A 19,506-nucleotide genomic window follows, 5' to 3' on the forward strand; every position below is an offset into this window, starting at 1 on the left:
TGGGGCTGGATTTTCAAAGGTCTGCAGGGTCAGGACTTGTTGCAGGTGTGACTTCAAAATCGCGGTCCCGGAGGTCATCTCGGGGTCCGACACCTATGGGACAGCTTGTAATTTTCAAAGGGCTGGTGAGGGGAGGGAACAGGAAACCAGCTCAATTAATGACCCCTTAAGCTCCTTAAGGAGCTTGTTAAAGAGCCTGTCCAGTGCAGAGTGGAATTTTTAAACTTTATCTCGCTGAACCCGAACAGTCTGGTGCATGTTAGTGCACAGCTGTTGGATTCACCGCAGGGCCAATAAAGTTTATTTGTCTTTGTCTTAAAACTGTTTTTAATGGACCTTCTTGCGCCAGTGCTTGCGCTGGATCTTCATTTTTCCTGCATGACCACTTTCATCCTGATTGATGCTGCTGGCCCTATAAGGAGCTACCTCCTCCCTTCAGCAAGGCAGTGGACACAGCTGAGGCACTGGCTCCAGTCCTGGAATTCATCCAGGAGTTGAGTTCCCGACCCCAATTTGAAAATCCAGCCCTTGAAATTAAAACTACTGCTCATATGCCTGCAGGCCAGATCTGAGAGCCTTTTCCTAGAGTTGGGGGAGCATGTCAGAAAGTTCATGAATAGATTGAGTTTTCTCAGTTTGGAAAACATTGTCACCTCCGTGGCCACGTTCATATAGTTTGGATTCAAGGTAATCATTCTTGCAGACATGTAGTACATATTTGAAACTGTACACTGCCTGCACCATTATAGGCACTGCTGGCACCAACATAGGTATAGTTTGCTCCAATCTGAACAGACTCTACTCCACCATGGGTACTCCACCACACCACCACTCCAGCCACTGTCAGCTTTCACACTTCATTCTCACCATCTTTACAATGGAAATTGCTTTTTGGGAGGTGGAAAGTATAACAAGTGATTAAAAACTATTTTACTCTCTTTCTACATGTTGACCTCACATCCTTCTCGGGTTATTTTTACAGCTCCTTAGGTTCCTCTTCTACATCATGAACTACTATCCCCACTGAGGGGCACCACCCCATCCCCCAACCCCTCACGCCATGTACTATTATCCAGCAGTTTCTGCAACAGTCAGCATTCCAGTAGTGATCATAAATTGATGCTAACATGAATGATTTATTATTAAACTTTGGAAAGCATCACACTTGAAAGAAAGCCAATCCTAACAGAGATCAGGTCAGGGGTTTTGACAGCAATTTCAACAAAATATAATTCTTAATGCTTTGAAAGACTGCAAGGAGTTAAACATAATGGCTGGAATTTTACGGCTCCCCACAGGAGTCAGCTGGTGATGGGGGGTGGAGTCATAGAATAGAGTGGGAGGTGGGGGCAGGGGCTATTCCCGACACCTTCCCGCTCCCGCTGCAATTTTACGAGGGGTGGTAGCGGCGGGAAACGGCCCGCCAGCCCCAGGCCAATCAAGGCCCTTAAGTGGCCAATCAACTGCCACTTAAGGGCCTCTCCCCACTGCCGCTGGTATTTTACAGTGGTGGGCAGGCGGCTCAGGCCCTCCAGGAGGCCGCCAAATAAAACCTGGCGGCCTCCTTGCGGGCTGGAGGGGTCCCTCTTAATCGGCCACCCTGTGCGCTACAGAGGGGCCCCACCTTGCCCAACTGCCCCCACTGCACAACACTCACCCCGCCCCCCACAACCAGCCCCCCTTGCCTTGCCGGGGCCCGGCTGATTGTCCCTGGTGAGGCCCCAGAGTTTTACCTTTTTTCCGGGCCAGCATCCATGATCCAGCTGTGGCTGGGTTTGGTCCTAGCAGTGGACACCTCTCCCAGTGGTGCTGCTGGGACTGACAGCTACCGGCCCACTGATTGGCCAGCAGCTCCATTAGGCTGGACTTCCTGCCTCAGAGGGGCGGAAGCCCCGCCCCAGGCCAATTAAAATCCTGGTGTAACTCCCCAGGCCCAGCGGAGGGGGCTTGCCCCCTGACCCTTAAGCTGGTGGGCGGGGCATCCCACCAAATGTAAAATTCCAGCCAATATCTGCAGGTGCAATGGACTGAAATCTTAGCAGATTTTGTAAAATGTTTATTGCTTGCAGACCTTTTGTAATGTTTTCAATGAATCTGTATGGACTATAATTCAAGAGGCTGACTCAAAAGCTAAAATATAATTTCCTTTTACATGCCAGAAAAATGAATTTCTTTGGGTTACAAAATCATTTGCGTGTGTGCCTCCCTCGGAGTACCTGATGAAAAGGGAGGGGGCAATGGGAGTTTGAAGCTCATTGCACGAAGAGGCCCATAACCCAAATGAGATGCAGTTAACAACAGCTCACAGTCTTCCAAATTGGGGTAGAGGCTGCATCCAGTTCCTCTGAATTCCAGATAGGAGCTGCTTTGAGGTGCTCCAAAGTCTTTCCCCCTTTAATCGTGGGGAAAGTGTTAAATGTCAAGGGTGATTGAGCTTCCTCAGAAGTAGGCTGTTTCCTTCGAGAGAGAGAGAGAGCAGTTACCATGCCACCATAAAGGAAGTATTGTTTCATGATCAACAATAACAGTGTTTTCTTTTATGCTTTTCTCAAGTCTACAAGTGTGGTTTTCATTTTACACCAGTGATTCAGGTCAAATCTTTCTATGCTTTCTGGCAGTTCTGAGGTTCGGAACACCTTGGGAGCTATGGCAGAGTTCTGTTAAGGATTATCAAGAGGCCAGAGCTTTCTTCTTCAGTTTTTCAGGCTTGTGCAGCAACTTAGGGGAAACGCGCGATAGTTGATGTGTCCCTGGCAGTCTCTGTTTTTTTCTCTCGAAAAAACACAATTGTTGGGAGTTCCCACTTTGCAATGATGTAGGTACCTGTGCTCCCAAGAACCATGAACAGCATGCATGATGGTGACTCGATCTGGCCCAATTCATTAAAGGTGGATTCGGCTGGGATTTAGAGGGCTTGTAGGGCAGACCAGATCAGCTTTACATAGTCAAGCAGACATTACATCATTTTCTATCCCTCTCTTTTTTAAGGAAGGGGGTCAGAGAGGACTGCAGAGTGTGGTTAAAAATTGTAGACTGATCATTTTTTTGAAAAAAATATTGTTAAAATGAATGGCTTCACTTTAAAATAAGACTTGTCGCTTATGTTCCGATGCTGCTACCTCCGGCATCTGTTTGAGCTGCTTTGCTAAAAGGTGTGGGGCTGTGCAATTGTGGTGGGGGGCGGAGAACTAAACCACATTAAAAAAAAGAAGGTGGGGGAGAACTTCATTGTAGGACTGAGACGGGGGCAGCTTCAATGGTCTTGGATCCCTTTCATCAATGGTGGAAATTACACACTCCCTCACGGATACATGATAATTATACATTGCTGCACACAGGAACTTGACAGTGCTCCAGAAATGTGACAGAAAGATGCCCAGGCACCAAACACATCAGCTTTTTTTTCCAAAAAAAAAGAAAAAAAAACTTGCAGCAGTCAGGAGGTGAAAGGGGAGGATCAGCTGGCTATTGTGCTGGGCTTTGAATTCACATTATTCCTTGTTTACCTCACTGGGCGCAGTGATATGATTTGCGCAATACGAGGTCGCAACATGTTACTTGGGACGACAATTTGCTGATTCAAGAGGGTGATTGTGTCTGGTGCCAGTCAGTCGCAATTAGGAAAGGCATCAGGGAGGCCTGGAGTAGCTGCAATGTCTTGAGCCCAGATTCATAGAAATCAGCTCACCTGAAACTAATTGTCACAACAGAGTCCTTATGCAAATGAGCCCTGGGGTTAGCGTGGGAAAAGGAAAACTGTCGCAAAAATAGGTGACCTGCTGGGCAGGGGGTCCGTTCAGGGGAATTCTTTGTTTGAGGAGTAAAATTTGTTTCCCTTTGTTTAAATCCTGGAGTGAAAAGGGAAAAAAGTATCACAGAAAATCCAATGTGGCCAGTGGTTTGCATTTCTCAGAGCATATGTATCACATCCAAAGCAAAAAATGCAGTGGATTTTAATTTTCTCTTTATTTTTTTACTCTTTGGTTGCTGCAAATAACAGAATGAATCATTATCGTTTATAATATTTCTCTAGCTCCTTGTTCTCACTTGGAGACTCCCACCCACTTAAATAAAAGTATTTACGCTTTCTGCAAAAACAAAATAGCTTTGCAAGCTGCCTTTCAAAAGCTTCAGACGGCAACATTAGGGCAGAATTTTTTTGATGCACCTCAGACTTCAAAAAATATTCTTTTAACACAATGTCATATTGTTAAATGAAGAATGCGCCAGGGTCATTTTTCCAATTCTTCAGAGAGTTGAGAACAGCCAAACATGGTATTGTTTGGTAAAGTTGTCCTCTTTGGCAATGGTAATATATTGATGAACAAGCGCAGGGAGTCTGGATGAAATGAAGATTCTACATAAAAAGCTCTGATTTTATACACAGTGTCAGCCAGCTCATTCCCAATGTTGATTTACATGCCATTTTTCTCTCTCCCAGAGTCTGGGCAGCTAGCAGGTGCTTCAGTTGAAGGTTAGTCAGTCACAACTCATCAGCAAATTCAACCCTAGATTTTGTATGTGTGTTCATGTGTGTCTTTCTATGTGTGTTTGTGCATTTATGTGAATCTGTGTATGTGTGTTTGTATTTCTGTGTTCGTGTTTGTGTGCGTGTTTCTGAAGGTGCGTGTGCGGATGTTGTGTGTGGTTCTGTATGTGTGTTTGATTGCCAGCAGTTTTGAAAATGTATCTAATAGCTGCTAGATGATAAATTCACGCCTCAAAAGTTTTTTCCTGGTATCGGGTGGGGAAGGGGGGATGGTTGTGGGTTGGAATCTCTCATCAAAGCAAAAGGATAAAATAAAGGTATGCATTTAAACCTACTGCTGACTGTATTAAGGATTTGAATACATTGCCATCTGTGGGTTGATCAAACATAATAATACCTCCTTGCATAAATTTTAATAATGTTTTCTCTGACTTTCATATAAGGGGTATGTTGGGAAATACTGTATGAAAGTAATTTCATTTGAAAAACTGTGAAATGGGTACACAGGGAGTTGTGTCCTATATATGCAATAAATTAGACTGAAACAGAGCTATGATATCAAATCGCCCCTGTCAGACTGCAGTTCACAAGTGGCAGTCTGGCACCATTTGTGAACTAGATGCTGTTACCAGTGTCATTGTTCCAGTTCTGTATCCCAACCAGTCCCAATTTTATATCTTTTTCCCTCACTATCTCTCTCTTCCTGCCCCCTTCATCTTAAATAACTTTGGCAAAATAAGCGCCTCTTCTGCAGCAGCTAGGAAGCGTTCCGCCGCCAACTCATCAAACTTTAATCGTAACTGCATCTTAGTTTTTGAATAAAGAACACTTAAAAAATTTAGATGCAAATTATTTTGCATTATTCATGCCCTCAGTGTCCTTGTAGATTTAAACACTTCTGAGGCCACCTTGATTCCAGTAATTACCTAGGCATTTGCTGCTCTGTCATGAATAAGGTATTTCATACAAGCAAAGTACGTGCCCGATGAGCTTTTAAAGTCGCTTTACACTGAACTTGTGTATTGCTTGGTGTGCATGAGTGAGTGTAACATGCGTCGTGATCTGTCTCAGGTGGTGAGAGGCTGGCTGTGCATCCATGAGTGATGCGATGGAGGCTGAGTGTCTTCCTGCACATGGTTGCTCTGTAGCTACAAAAGCTTAAGAAGAATAGTCAACATTTGCAGTCAATCATTGTTACTACACAGCAGTATAATTAATATTTAATATTTTAATAAAGTTGTGTGGCTTGCCTGTAGAGTTTAGCAGATGAACCATTCTTTTTTTCAACTTGGGACATTTGTTCACCTTTTCCCTTACTGATGCCAGTAGTGCCCTTTATCATCTTATAAGATGGATCCCTCACTTTGGGTACTGTTCGTAGTTTCCTGTTGCTGTTTCCAAACCATAGATTTTTCAGTAATTACCTTCTACATACCTCAATATAATAAAAGGTTTGAAAAAATAAATAAGCAACTTGACAAGAATTGAGTTAAATGGAACAGATTAAAATTATTTATTTACGTGTTAAAAACTCTGTTGTATGCTAAGAGGTAGAATCATGTTTCAGTCACAACATAGAAATAACATTTTAATACCTGTCCTTCTAATTATACACACAGTGTACTGTGCTGTACACTTTCTACAGTTCTAATTTTCTTCTATAGATTCTTCCATTTATTTTTTCAAACTGATGTCATGGTTTTATTATCCTTTCCCTCCTACTGTCACTTTTAAAATTTATTTTACGCAAACTGTTAATAGCTGTATACAGTTTAATTATTATTTTCTTACCACCCAGTCAGATCCAAGTGTTCACAGCTCTCTCGAAGCAAAAAAGATCTCCATAAAATGATAGAAGCAGTCCTCCGCAAATGTAGTTACGCTGTTACTTTTGCATTGACGTGAGGTGGTTTTGGGTACACATTGGCACAAAAGTGGCGGTAGAAGCTGGGTGTCAAATCACCTGTGGCTCTGAATTTGTATTGGCTGCAGTATGACTCCATTCAGTGATAAACATCTTACTGGTATTGAACCCTGATAATGGTCAATTGAGGCTTATTCTCACTTTTTTTTCTCTTCTCTGACTGGAAGACTGAAAGTGCTGATTACAGGATGCCACTGTATGTGCACATTTTCTGTCAAATAAATTAGAAAGTACAATTCGAAGAAGCGGAAGAACCAGATAGTGTTTATTCATTAGCAGTAGCAATGAAGAAACCGAACAATGACGATCTCGAGCAATTTTACAGCCTTGCAAATATCCTGAAGCATCAGGCAGCCTCCAGAGCATTGTAACCTTCACCAACATCACCATGATAGTTGGAGGTTGGAGGGAAAAGTCCAAAGGAATTCATATCCATATATAGAGCATTATTTAACAATAACTGTTTGCAGTTTTGAACTGTATTTAAACCCAGAGTTGCTCAAAATTATTTCATATCACTCCAATTGTTGTAGAGTTGGTCTGTGGTCTAATAGTTACGGAGAGGGGCTGAAATACATTATTGTATCTCGGTGTCATGCTAGGCCCCCACCTGCCAAGAATGAGGCACATTAATTTTGTCATGAACATTGATTTTAAACTGTTGCTGGAGTGAGAAAATGACGTTAAACAGATCAGCCTTGGCTGGAAACATACATTTGCATATTAACAGACAGTGCTTGGAAGGACAAAGGACCATTCCCTGACACATTTAACCCACAATGGAACTTTATCACCAGGTATTGTGTGTAAGAGGAGCATTCCAGGTTGACTGCTAAGGTGATACAATCCCAGACTGGTTAGACCAGCTGGTCACATGACTAACTGGCTGCTGCAGGGTTTTTTGAACTGGCCACAGAGAATTTGCACTGGGAAAGACTGTTTGCTCCTGGACTGAGAAGATCTCTTCTGTCTGCTCCCATCTCTTTCTCACAAGCCTCTGAATCCACTGAAGACACATGAACCCAAAGAGAGAAAATTCTCCTATAGTGAACAAGGTTTAAGAAGAATACTGGGCCTCAACAAAAAGCACGATCTGCCCACAATCAAAGACTCAACAGTGAGCTCTAAGAACCATAACAAAAACTCTTCAGATATTGCCTCAAATGTTTCCACTTTATTTTTCTTCTGCTCTTTTCTGTCTCTATTTGCATGTGTTTATTGCATATGCATGCTAGCGTGGGTGCATCGTGTATCCATAGGCGTTAACCGAATTAGAGTTTAAGTTCAAGTTTAATAAATTTCAACTTTTCTTCTTTAAACCGAAGAAAACATGTTTGTGCCTGTTTGAAACAGGCAAGGTTTCTTTGCCTTATAATTGGAAAGTGGTAAACAATGATTCACCAAGGGGGAGCTAAAAACATGGTGTGTTTAAAATTAAACCCTGTTACGATAAGACCAGGTGAAGGCTGAGATGGACCTCTAGACACCTTTCTCACCTGGTCATAACATTCAGTCTAGCTGCTGTACAATTGTCTCATGGTAAGATGGTAACTGGAACATTATATCTGGCTCTTTCATCATAGGAGCTCTAAATAACTAAGACTTGCTAATGCACAATATTTATAGCCTCCACCTGAGAGTTGTTTGATACAGCTGTCTGCACTGGAAATATCAGGAATATTGAGGTTTAGATAAATGGGAAAAGATTGAAGTTGCTTATTTGCACATTAAACTCTTTGGGTGTAAAATTGGATTCATTAACACACATCATTTTGGGTGCTTCAAGCACCTTTAGGGCTCCAAAATGCAGTCCACAGTGCGCTGCACACTTGCAAGGTGAATTGCTTCAGACAACATATTGGCGCCGGTGTTAGTGTGCATGAAATGTCTGCCGGAAGTATGCAGAGCAGGCAGATCATGATGGAAATTTATGTGCGACACAGATTTAAATACTGGGGTGCAATTTTGGAGTTCAACACCCTGGCCAATGCACTCTGTTAAACTGCAGAGCTGAACACACATTAAGCAGCAAGAAGGGCCCTCCACCACTCCCACTCCCCCTATCAGCGCTCTTTAAATGGATCATCAACTACTTACAAGTTACTTGCTGATTGATTTCTTCTGACCATTGCTGCAATTCTACAAGTGTTTGGTGCTTTCTATAGTTGTTTCAAGTTGAAAAGGTCTACAGGCTTCTCGGCCTTTTGGCTAAGATCAAGTGTAGTATCTGTTCTTATCAGTGCTTATTTGATTGAGAAGAGACCATGATCATTGCCTTTTGATCCTGGGGAAGCTTTGAGTAACATGGCTATAACCAATTTTCGAGCTTCGGGCCAGGGAGTGCGCAACACCGTTCGGGTGGTCGTGAAGGACAAGGAAGGAGATGCACCGGTCGATCGCAGCTTCTTCATCAAGAAAATTCTCTTCGATTGCTGCGGATTTCAAGCGACGGACGTCTTCTGCCTGCAGGATTTCCCCAGCAATGGATACTTCGACGTGACGTTCCGGAACGTGGCGGGATGCATCAAGTTCCTGAAGGCGTTCAAGGAGAAAGGGGACCGGGCGCCGCTGTCGATCCTCACAGCGGAGCCGCTCTTCACGCTTCCGTCTCAACGGTACCGGGTGGTGACGATTCACCTCTACAACCCCCATGTTCCGGTGATGGATGTACTCACCTTTCTCGCCAGGTACGTCGAGGTGGCCGGCAGCAGCACTGATGTCAAGGACCCCTTTGGGATCTGGACCAGCAAGCGGCAGGTCAAGGTGACCTTGAAGGTAGATCCCAGTGGAGCCATCATCCACCCTCCCTCCAGCTTCGCTATCGGGGGAAGTCGAGGCTTCTTGGTCTACGCTGGGCAGCCCAGAGTTTGCCGCACCTGTGGCAAATCTGGTCACATGGCAGCCAACTGCAGCACGGTTGTTTGCAAGAACTGCAAGGAGGAAGGCCATCAGACCAAGGACTGTAAGCAGACTAAGTGTTGCAACTTGTGCGGTGCGGCAGGCCATCTCTACAAGACCTGCCCCAAACGTTGCCTCAGCTATGCTCAGGCGGCAAGGTCCAAGGAAAGGCCGGGTGAAGGTTCGACGAAGGTTCGAAAGGAGACCAGCAACCTTCTCCGCAGTGAGGAACTTCAACCTGAGAAGGAAGGGGAGGCGGCTGAAACCAACGACCCAGCACCTACCCAGCGCCCGGAAACCCCTCCTCCACAGACAGAATCAATGGAGGAGGAGGCAGCAGATGGACAAACAGGTCAGTGGCAAGTGGTCCAGAGGAAAACCACAAAGAAAAAACATCCCAAAGCCACCACCCAAACCAGTGGCAAGAGGAGGCTCTCTTCTGAATCAGACTGCAACAACTCCTCTTCACTGGACGGGGAAATGCTGGAACGACAGCCGCTTCAAAAGAGGCGGCAGAACTCCGAGATGGATGATCAAGCATCCCAGCCCCCGGGCACTGGAAGCTGTGATGGGCCCGGCGTGCCCCAACCCCAATTCCCCACACGTAACGACGTGGCCAACGCATCTCAGCTCCGGGACACCGGGAGCAAAGACACGTCTGGCGCACCTGAGCTCCGGGAGACCGGGAGCTGTGATGTTTTCGAGGAGGAACAGATGGAAGCAGCTGAGGACAACCCAATCCTCTCTGCCTACAAGACCCCCCCGATGTCACCCGAGCGGCACAAACCCTGCATGAAAAATCAGGAGGGGTTTCTGAGCCCAACCAACGTGAAACTGCTTGCGCATACGATGGGTATGCAGGAACATCCCGAAGGGGAAGGACTAGGACTAGCGAGGACAAATGGTATGGGAAGCAACAACTAATTTTTAGTAAAAAATGGGTGTAAGAATTGCTTCCATTAATGTGCGTAGCATTAAATCTACTACGCGATGTGTTTCAACCTTGGATTACCTTGCCAAGGTCAAAGCTGACCTACTGTTTCTGCAGGAGTGTGGAATACCACACCTCAGCACCTACAGGCAGTGGTCGCGATGGTGGTCCCACGGACCATCGATCTGGTCGGGGGGTAATGACTGCCGCTCCTCCGGCCTGGGTATTCTGCTGCGGGGAGGTAACTTCACCATCTCCGAAGTTAAGGAGGTGGTGGGCGGCCGCCTCCTCGTAGCAGACGTGATGTACAACAACGCTCCGCTCCGGTTGATCAACGTGTACGCCCCGGTACAACGCAGCGAGCGGCTGACCGTCTTCCAGCAGCTCCCACTGCTGCTGGCGACGTCCAGGCCGGTCATCCTAGGCGGTGACTTCAACTGCATCATCGATGCGGCTGGACGATCCGGCAGTGACGACAGCAAACTGGACGCTACGTCCAGATTCCTAGTAGAAACAGTTAAGGATGCCAAACTGCACGACGTCTTCAGCAAACCTGCAGACGGAGCGCAGCGCAGATACACATGGTCAAGATCGGACGGGTCTGCCCGTTCCAGGATTGACTTCCTGTTTGTGTCCCGTGCTGTCACGGTCGGATCCACCGACGTCAAGCCGGTGTTCTTCTCCGACCACTGCCTCTTACTGGCCGACTGTCACTTACAGGACGACCAGCGGGTTGGCAGAGGGACGTGGAAGCTCAATGCGACACTGCTGACCCCAGAGAACGTTGAGGAACTCAAAAGGGATTACAATGGTTGGAGGACCGTGAAACCCCTCTTTGAGTCTCCAGTTCACTGGTGGGAAGCGATTAAGGAGAACATCAAGAGGTTCTTCATCCACAAAGGTGTTCAGAAGGCGAGAGAGAGACAGAGGGAACTGTCCCGACTCCAGAAAATTATGCAAAATCTACTCCGGTTGCAGTCAATGGGGGTCGAGGTCAAGGAGGACCTCCAAGAGGTGAAGAGCCAGCAGGCCTCGCTCTTTGCCAAGGAGGCCTCCAAGATCATCTTCCGGTCCAGAGTCCGCTCCATCGAGCAGGATGAGACGTGCTCGCGTTACTTCTTCCAAAAGGTACACAGAGAGAGCTCTGTTATCAGCAGCCTGAAGGAAGAAGATGGCTCGGTAACGTCTTCGCAGTCCGACATACTAAGGATCAGCAAATCCTTTTATGCTGGGCTGTATGACGCGAAGCCCACAGACAGCAGAGCCTCCCAGTCCTTCCTGTCATCTATCACAGAGGTCTTAGATGACAGCAGGAGGGAGGGACTGGACAAGCCGCTAACTCTGGACGAGCTGACAAAGGCCGTCGAGTCTTTCGAGGCGAGTAAAACTCCCGGGAGCGACGGCTTACCGGTCGAGTTGTACTCGGCCCTGTGGGACTGGGTCGGCCCGGACCTGCTGGAAGTATACGAGAGTATGCTCCTGGCCGGTAGCATGTCAGAATCCATGAGAAAAGGCATCATCACCCTCATTTACAAGCAAAAGGGGGAGAGGGTAGAAATCAGAAATTGGCGGCCCATCTCACTGCTTAATGTTGATTACAAGATTCTGTCCAAAGTCATAGCCAGTCGAGTCAAGTCTGCTCTGGAGCTGGTGATTCACCCCGATCAGACCTGTACTGTACCCGGCAGGAAGATCTCTGATAGCCTCGCGCTACTCAGGGATACGATCACCTACGTATGGGACAGGAGGGTGGACACCTGCCTCATCAGCCTGGACCAGGAGAAGGCTTTTGACAGGATATCGCACACCTACATGATGGACGTGCTTTCCAAAATGGGGTTTGGGGAGGGAATCTGCAATTGGATCCAACTGCTCTACACAAACATCAGTAGCGCAGTGTCAATCAACGGGTGGGAATCTGAAAGTTTCCCGATCAAATCTGGAGTCAGACAGGGCTGTCCTCTGTCCCCGGTCTTGTTTGTTTGCTGTATTGAACCCTTTGCTGAGTCTATTAGGAAGGATGCGAGCATAAGAGGGGTGACAATCCCAGGCAGCGGAGGCACTCAGGTCAAAACCTCCCTGTACATGGATGACGTCGCCGTCTTCTGCTCGGATCCGCTGTCCGTGCGCAGACTGATGAGCATCTGCGACCAGTTCGAACTGGCCTCGGGAGCCAAAGTTAACCACGGCAAGAGCGAGGCCATGTTCTTTGGGAACTGGGCTGACCGATCCTTTGTCCCCTTCACCGTCAGGTCAGATTACCTGAAGGTGCTGGGGATATGGTTCGGAAGGGCCGGGGCGTGCACCAAAACATGGGAGGAGCGAGTAGCCAAGGTACGACAAAAGTTGGGCATGTGGGGGCAGCGATCTCTCTCCATTGTGGGTAAGAACCTGGTCATCAGGTGCGAGGCGCTCACGTTGTTGCTCTACGTGGCGCAGGTCTGGCCCATACCCCACTCCTGCGCCGTGGCAGTCACCCGAGCCATTTTCCGCTTCGTCTGGGGATCTAAAATGGACCGGGTCCGGAGGGACACGATGTTCAAATCTCTGGACATGGGCGGGAAAAATGTACCCAACGTGGCCCTCATCCTGATGACCACCTTCGTGTGCGGCTGCATCAAGCTATGTGTAGATCCCCAGTACGCAAACTCCAAGTGTCACTACGTGCTGAGGTTCTATCTGTCCCCGGTGTTGCGAAGGATGGGCCTGGTCACATTGCCGCGGAACGCACCATGCAGTTGGGCGGCGCCGTACCACCTATCCTTCGTGGAGCAGTTTCTGCGGAAAAACACCTTTGACCACCGGTCCATCAGGCAGTGGTCTGCACGGAATGTCCTCAAGGCCCTACGGGAAAAGGAAACGGTGGATCCTGTCGGATGGTTCCCCGAGCAGACCGTCAAAGTCATTTGGCGGAATGCCTCATCACCAGAACTTTCAAACAAGCACCAAGACGTAGCTTGGCTGGTGGTGAGAAGGGCCCTCCCCGTCAGATCCTTCATGCACACCCGAAGTCTCGCCCCCTCCGCACAGTGCCCCCGCGTTGGCTGTGGTGGGGAAGAGACGGTCGCCCACCTCCTCCTGGAATGTGCCTTTGCAAAGCAGGTGTGGAAAGAGATGCAGTGGTTTTTGTCAAGGTTCATCCCAAGCAGCTCTGTAACACAGGAGTCTGTGCTCTACGGGCTGTTCCCAGGGACGCACACCGAGACAAACATCAACTGCTGCTGGAGGACTATCAATTCGGTGAAAGACGCCCTTTGGTCTGCCCGAAACTTGCTGGTCTTCCAGCGCAAAGAGTTGTCCACCACCGAATGTTGCAGACTGGCACATTCCAAGGTCCAGGACTACGTGCTGAGGGACGCACTAAAGCTTGGGGCAGCCGCAGCAAAGGCTCAATGGGGAAAGACCACAGTGTAAGGTTCCCCCACCAAGCTGGACTGAGGGGCTGGAACCAGGGGAAGCCCCTCGAACTGTATCGTTAATATTCTCAATTGCTGTAAATGTAAAACTGTAATTGACATGACAATTGTGAAACGGAAGGGTTGGGAAGAAACTCATGACATTATTGAAAGAAACTGATCTCTTTTGCAATGTTTGTATTTTTTCGTGCTGTTTGGAAACTGTTTGGCAATGTAATTTTTACAGATTTTTATGAATAAAGTATATTTTGGAAATAAAAAAAAAAAAAGGTCTACAGTGAGTGGCAGATGCTGGAGAAGTTTTTGTTGACTTCAAGGCTTCTGTACAGACCAGTTACTGCCAGACATGGGTGCATTAGTAGGCATTGCTCTTGGAATATAGAAGATAGGAGAGTGGGCAGAGGCCATGCAGATTAGAACAAGCTGCTGGAAGATGGAGGGGGAGGCACTCAGAAGGACTCTCAGCAGGAGGCCATATCTGCCCAGGGTGTTCAAGGAGCAATTCTTGTACCTGAACCTCAATGAGGAACAATGTGTGTGACATTTATGCTTCAATAAGGGCATTCTCATGAAATCTGCCACCTGCAGCAGCCACAACTGCAACCTCAGGGCAGGACAGTGACTGCATTGCCATGGTTTTAAGGTGACCATGGCAATGATCTTTAAGCATCCGGCTCCTTTCAGGCTAGAGCTGGAGATATTTGCAACACGTCACAGTTTGTCTTCCACTGTTGTGTGTGCGAGGTCACAGAGGCTCTCTACTCAAAGAGAGCTAACTACATTGCATCCTATACTGCCAGAGAGAAGCAGGCAGAGTGAGCATGTGGCTTTGCGAGGATTGCAGGCTTTCCCATAGTGCAGGGTACCATTGACTGCACACATCGCTTTGCGAGTGCCACATAGCAATTTTACCTACACAGGAACTGAAAGGGATTCCATTCCCTCTATGTCCCGCTGTTGTGTGACCATATGCAGCAAATCAGCAGGTCAATGCCCGGTATCCTGGCAGCAGTCATGATGCCTTCATTCTGTGGAAGTCCACCACGCCAGCTGTATTTGAGCCATCACGGCAAAACCAAAAGGTTGCTACTGGGCGACAAGGGCCAGCCACTGATAACATTGCTGCTGGCTGTGGTGCACAACCCACAAACATATGGGCAATATGCATACAATGAAAGTCATGCTGCCACATGAAATATGATAGAGCAGACCATTGGTGTGCTGAAGCAATGTTTCTGATGCCTGGACTGCTCTGGAAGAGCCCTCCAGTACTTGGGCAAAGTGGGTGTCAAGATTCACGGTGGTCTGCTACATGCTGCATTACCTCGTCATCATGAGGAGACATCCTTTTCCACCAGCTATACAGCAAATAGCTGGGGAGCAGCAACATGAGGAAGAGGACAAAGAGCAGGATGAAGGGAGGATGTAATCTAGACAGCCCCTTTCTGCTCAGACTGTCCATGAAGAACTCATCCGAGAGGCAATACCAGTAACTGCAATGCCAATTCTCCATTCATTAAAAGTTCCACATCTTACTTTCCCTCTGTCACTGGCCATCACAGCATACACTTGGTCACAATACAAAAATAAAAGTCACCACAAAATAAACATTTCAAATCAAATTTCTAAATGGAATGATGCCATATTGCATGCAAACGTCAACTAATCACTCTTGTGCATTCCCTTAGTGCCCATCTTCCATATACCATTGCCAGGCCTAGTGCTTCTAGGTTGTGCTTCTCAGTGGCTGCAGCATGGCTGGTGGAAGGCTCACAGTGTCCTCTCTCAGGCGAACATCCCCAGTATCATGACACTGGTCATGGCTAGTCAGTTGCATTGAGTGGGCCACATTGTCCGCATGCCTGACACAAGACTCCCAAAGCAAGCTTTCTACTCTGAGCTCTGTCACGGCAAGAGGCTACCAGGAGGGCAGAGGAAATGCTACAAGGATGTTCTTAAAGCCTGCCTGAAAAAATGTGACATCTCCACTGTGGGAATCTCTTGCCCGAGACCGCCCAAAATGGAGAAGAAGCATCCACGAAGGTGCCAGCCAGTTCGAACAACGTCAACATGCCCAGGCAACAACCAAGCGCAAACAGCAGAAGGAGCATTCGGAAATTCGAGCATCCCAATCACCCGCCTCACCAAAAACCACCTGCCCCACCTGTGGCAGAGTGTGCAGATCCAGAATTGGACTATTCAGCCACTTAAGGACGCACAACCCTGGCATGGAAGAAAGTCATCCTCATTCCCGAGGGGCTGCCTAAGAAGAGGAGAAGGTGGAAGGCTGGTAACTTTCAATGGAAGAGACAGTAAATGGCATTGGAGGAGGACTTTGAGCTTCTCTGAGCCTTGAAGGCCCAACTATGGACTCCATCATCTTGGCATGGCGGTGGCAGTTTGGGCTGGATAGCTGACAGACAACAGCAAGGGTGGAGTGGCAGGGGTGAGAGGACAAACACTGTCTTACTGAAAGAATACAGCAGGTTCATGCCCAATAGAGCCATTGCCAGTCATCCAGAGAGGTGCCTCAGCAATCTGAATAACCTGTTGGAGGACAGATTGCTGGACTGCTGTGACATCCTGCAAGCCCTTCTGCACAATGTAATACACAGCCATGATGAAATGGCATGACAGCAAGCTGACCTTGCATGACAGCAGTCTGAGTTTCCATTTCAGCACTCAGACATTGGTTGGTTGCTGCTTGCGCTGCAATGAAAGTTGCAACTATGATTGGGCCCACAAGTGTGCGAATGGAGTTGGTCGCCACTTCCATGACAGTAAGGATGGTTTTCTAGGTCTGCACAAAGCCCTGTGCCAAGTTGGAGCAGGACTCCTCCATGCTCCCTGACATTGATCGCATGCTTTCTGGCAGGCTTCCCAATGTACCAAGCATTTTGTTGTGCATACCCATTAGCTTTCTTCTGTAGGCTGCCCCATCAAAGTCCTCATTTGAGTCTTCTGCAGCAGAACTCATGTGCAACCACACCCGCCAGTGAGCTGGCACCTGCGCTATCCTTTCCCCCTGCCCTGGCGGCAGGCCACTCGTGCTTGGTGTCTCATTGTATGCAGATCCTGCCTCTAATATATCCTCTAAAGTACGCGTGGTGTCATTATCTTAACTGGTGGCTCCGAATGTGAAACCAGTGTTAGCGCTGTGTGTTCATCATCACTTTCTTGGTGTTCCTCCACTGCTTGGCCAGGTTGGATCTTTTCAGTATCTGAAATGAAAAGGACACAGGAGTAAGGTTCTGGGGTGGGGAGGGGGAAAGATAAGAGGTGCATACTTTCACCATCTGCAGCTTGTGTAGGCTAGCTTTAATTGGTACAATCCACTCACGATGTTGACCCTCTGATGATGCATCCAGCCAATGAACAGTATGGTTAGTGCTACCTGGACACGGAGATCATTCAAATGAGCAGGCAGCTTGAGGTTGGCGTGCTGTCTGCATTGCAATCAACGGATGCAGGTTAATCATGCATCACAATTCCCATGCCCATTTTTGCGGGTTATCCAATTTAACCCCCTTTTTTTCTTGCTGTTAGGCTGCTGTATATTGGAGCATATTTCTTTCAGCCACAGTCTAAGCTAGAGTTTAGCATCTGCCTTGTAATGTATAGCAACATCCAGCATCCTGTTTGTTACCAAATGTAGGTTCTTGGACTTAATGGGCATAATTTTGGATCCAGGGTCGGGACCCCGCGTCGCGTCGACATATTTTCGGGAACCGACCCCGCATCGCGTATGACATATGATTTTAAATGATCAGGCCATTTAGTGGCCAGGGAGCACGTCTGGCACCGAATAAGGGGCGGAGGAGGCAGAGTCGTCCAACACCTCTGCGCACCACAGTGCCACTGGCCTGCACTAGCTGTGTGTGCAGCTGCTCCTCATTGCTGCTCTTCCTCATGTCCGAGTAGCTCAGCCCCAGATCCACGTGTGACCTCCCTTGCCTCCAGAAGTAAGGTCAAGGCTGCCTGGACCCTCTGCTGCGCCCCTGTACGGTAAATCCCCCTGCAAGTGCTCCAGTGCCTACGGAGTTACCTCTATGCCACCTTTGCACACATACTGGTCACTGTGTGACACTGCCTAAGCAGCACTCTGAGCCATTCCCCTTTAATTCACTGATGCTAATTGGACCCGGCTCTGTGACTGGCTTCCCGCTGGGCTGCCACCTCTTGCTCGGGAAGTGGTCACGACCCTTCGTGGTCCCTGTGTCTGAGAACAAAAATCACTTACATCCCTTTAAGTGGCTGTTAATTGCCTTATTTGCATGCTCAAGTGCTGAGCCGCGGCATCCAGGTCCTGATGTCTGTTCAAAAGTCGATGGGAGGTAGGACCACGTCAGCGAACCTATACACTGCACATAATTCCAATTTTGTGCCCTGGTCTACCTCCAGTCCCACCTCCTCCAGGGATCAAAAATCCAGCCCAATATGTTGAAGTTAAATTTTGTTAACAATAAACCTTATTAATATGCATGTTATTTCTGTCATGAGCTGTTTTGAGTAAGATATAATCCAATGAAGTTGATCTGTGTTGGAGATAGGAGCACACTATAAAAGAAAAAAATGCGTTTATAGCTCAGCTTACCATGTCTCTCAAAAATATCACAAAATACTTTGCACACAACAAATTACTATGTTATTATGTTGTGCAGCAGCCATTTTATATACACCAGGGTCCCATCAGCAGCAATGAGATGAACAAACAGTTAATCTGCTTTGTAGTGCTGTCAGTTGAGGGAAGAATGTTGGCCAGGAGGCTGGGAGAACTCCCTACTTTTCTTTAAATAGTATCACTTAAATGCCCACCAGAACAGTTAAATGGGCCATCCATGATCAGCAGGGATGATGTGGGTTAGGGTTGGGGTGGGACTGGTTGTTGTGTTTGAGATCACGGGATGCAAGGGGGGCTTAAGCTCTCTTTGTGATACCTGGGAGAGCTCCCACAAGGAAAGTCACAAAGAATTAAAAACAGAAAATGCTGGAAATACTCAGCAGGTCAGGCAGCAACAAAAATAAATGTTTGTAAACTTACCTTTTTGGGACTCTTCTGACTTCAGTCTTCTTGGGCGCTGGGTTGGACCAGTAGGTAATTCACTGCCACTTCCCGCCCAAGCTGCATAGTAAGATTGCGTCATTGGGATCTGACATGCATATATCATAAGGAAGCCTGTCGACTTTATGCCGATCTCCATGATGCCTACTCAGTTAAGCCGGTTAAAATCGTGTAAGATCTAGCTTCCAGCAGCTCCAGGTCAGGTAAGTGACCTGAGAAATTTTAACTGCCCACCTGCCCAGTTCTGCCTGGTGGGTTGGATTAAAATCACCCCACTATGTGTCTGTCATAGGTGCAAAATAAAGTGAATTGCCAGCTCACCCAAAATTAATACAGATTTCTGATACAGAAAATATTTCACTCAGGACCTTGATAATAAAGTTTCTAATATAAGGACCCTTGCACAGTATAGTCACAATCTCAGAGACGACCATGTGATGCTTCCAAATTATTCAGTCCTTTTATTAAGAAAATAAAGTCTGGAGTGTGAAAAGCCACTGGCGCATCAAAAATATTTCTTCCAACAGGCCATGTTCAATTCACACAGTTAGGGACTCTCCAAAAGTTCTTCGGTCTCCTGATAAAGGTTGGGAAGCAGGGGGAAAGCTTCCAAGGAGAGAAGACAAGTGAAATGCCTACCCAAGCCCCAAAGGTAATCGTGTAAATACTCCAGTAAATCGATCTAGCGTTGCAATCTGCAGTACTGATGCCTGACCACTTGCATTTCCCTTGATGATAGTAAATTTCTGGACTAAATTTTTTATCTTTGCATTGTGTTGATGTGCA

General features: G+C 47.3%; 1 protein-coding gene and 1 pseudogene across 6 annotated transcripts in view; both read left to right on the forward strand.

Annotated features, from left to right (window-relative positions):
* Nucleotides 1–19,506, forward strand: part of LOC137371920 (zinc finger E-box-binding homeobox 2-like) — a 262,572-nt gene that overhangs the window by 145,048 nt on the left and 98,018 nt on the right. The gene's annotated exons all lie outside the window — the stretch shown is intronic.
* On the forward strand, nt 8,602–8,710 carry LOC137372442 (U2 spliceosomal RNA; annotated as a pseudogene).

This window comes from Heterodontus francisci, chromosome 7, assembly GCF_036365525.1.
Source record: "Heterodontus francisci isolate sHetFra1 chromosome 7, sHetFra1.hap1, whole genome shotgun sequence".
NCBI classification, from domain to species: Eukaryota; Metazoa; Chordata; class Chondrichthyes; order Heterodontiformes; family Heterodontidae; genus Heterodontus; species Heterodontus francisci.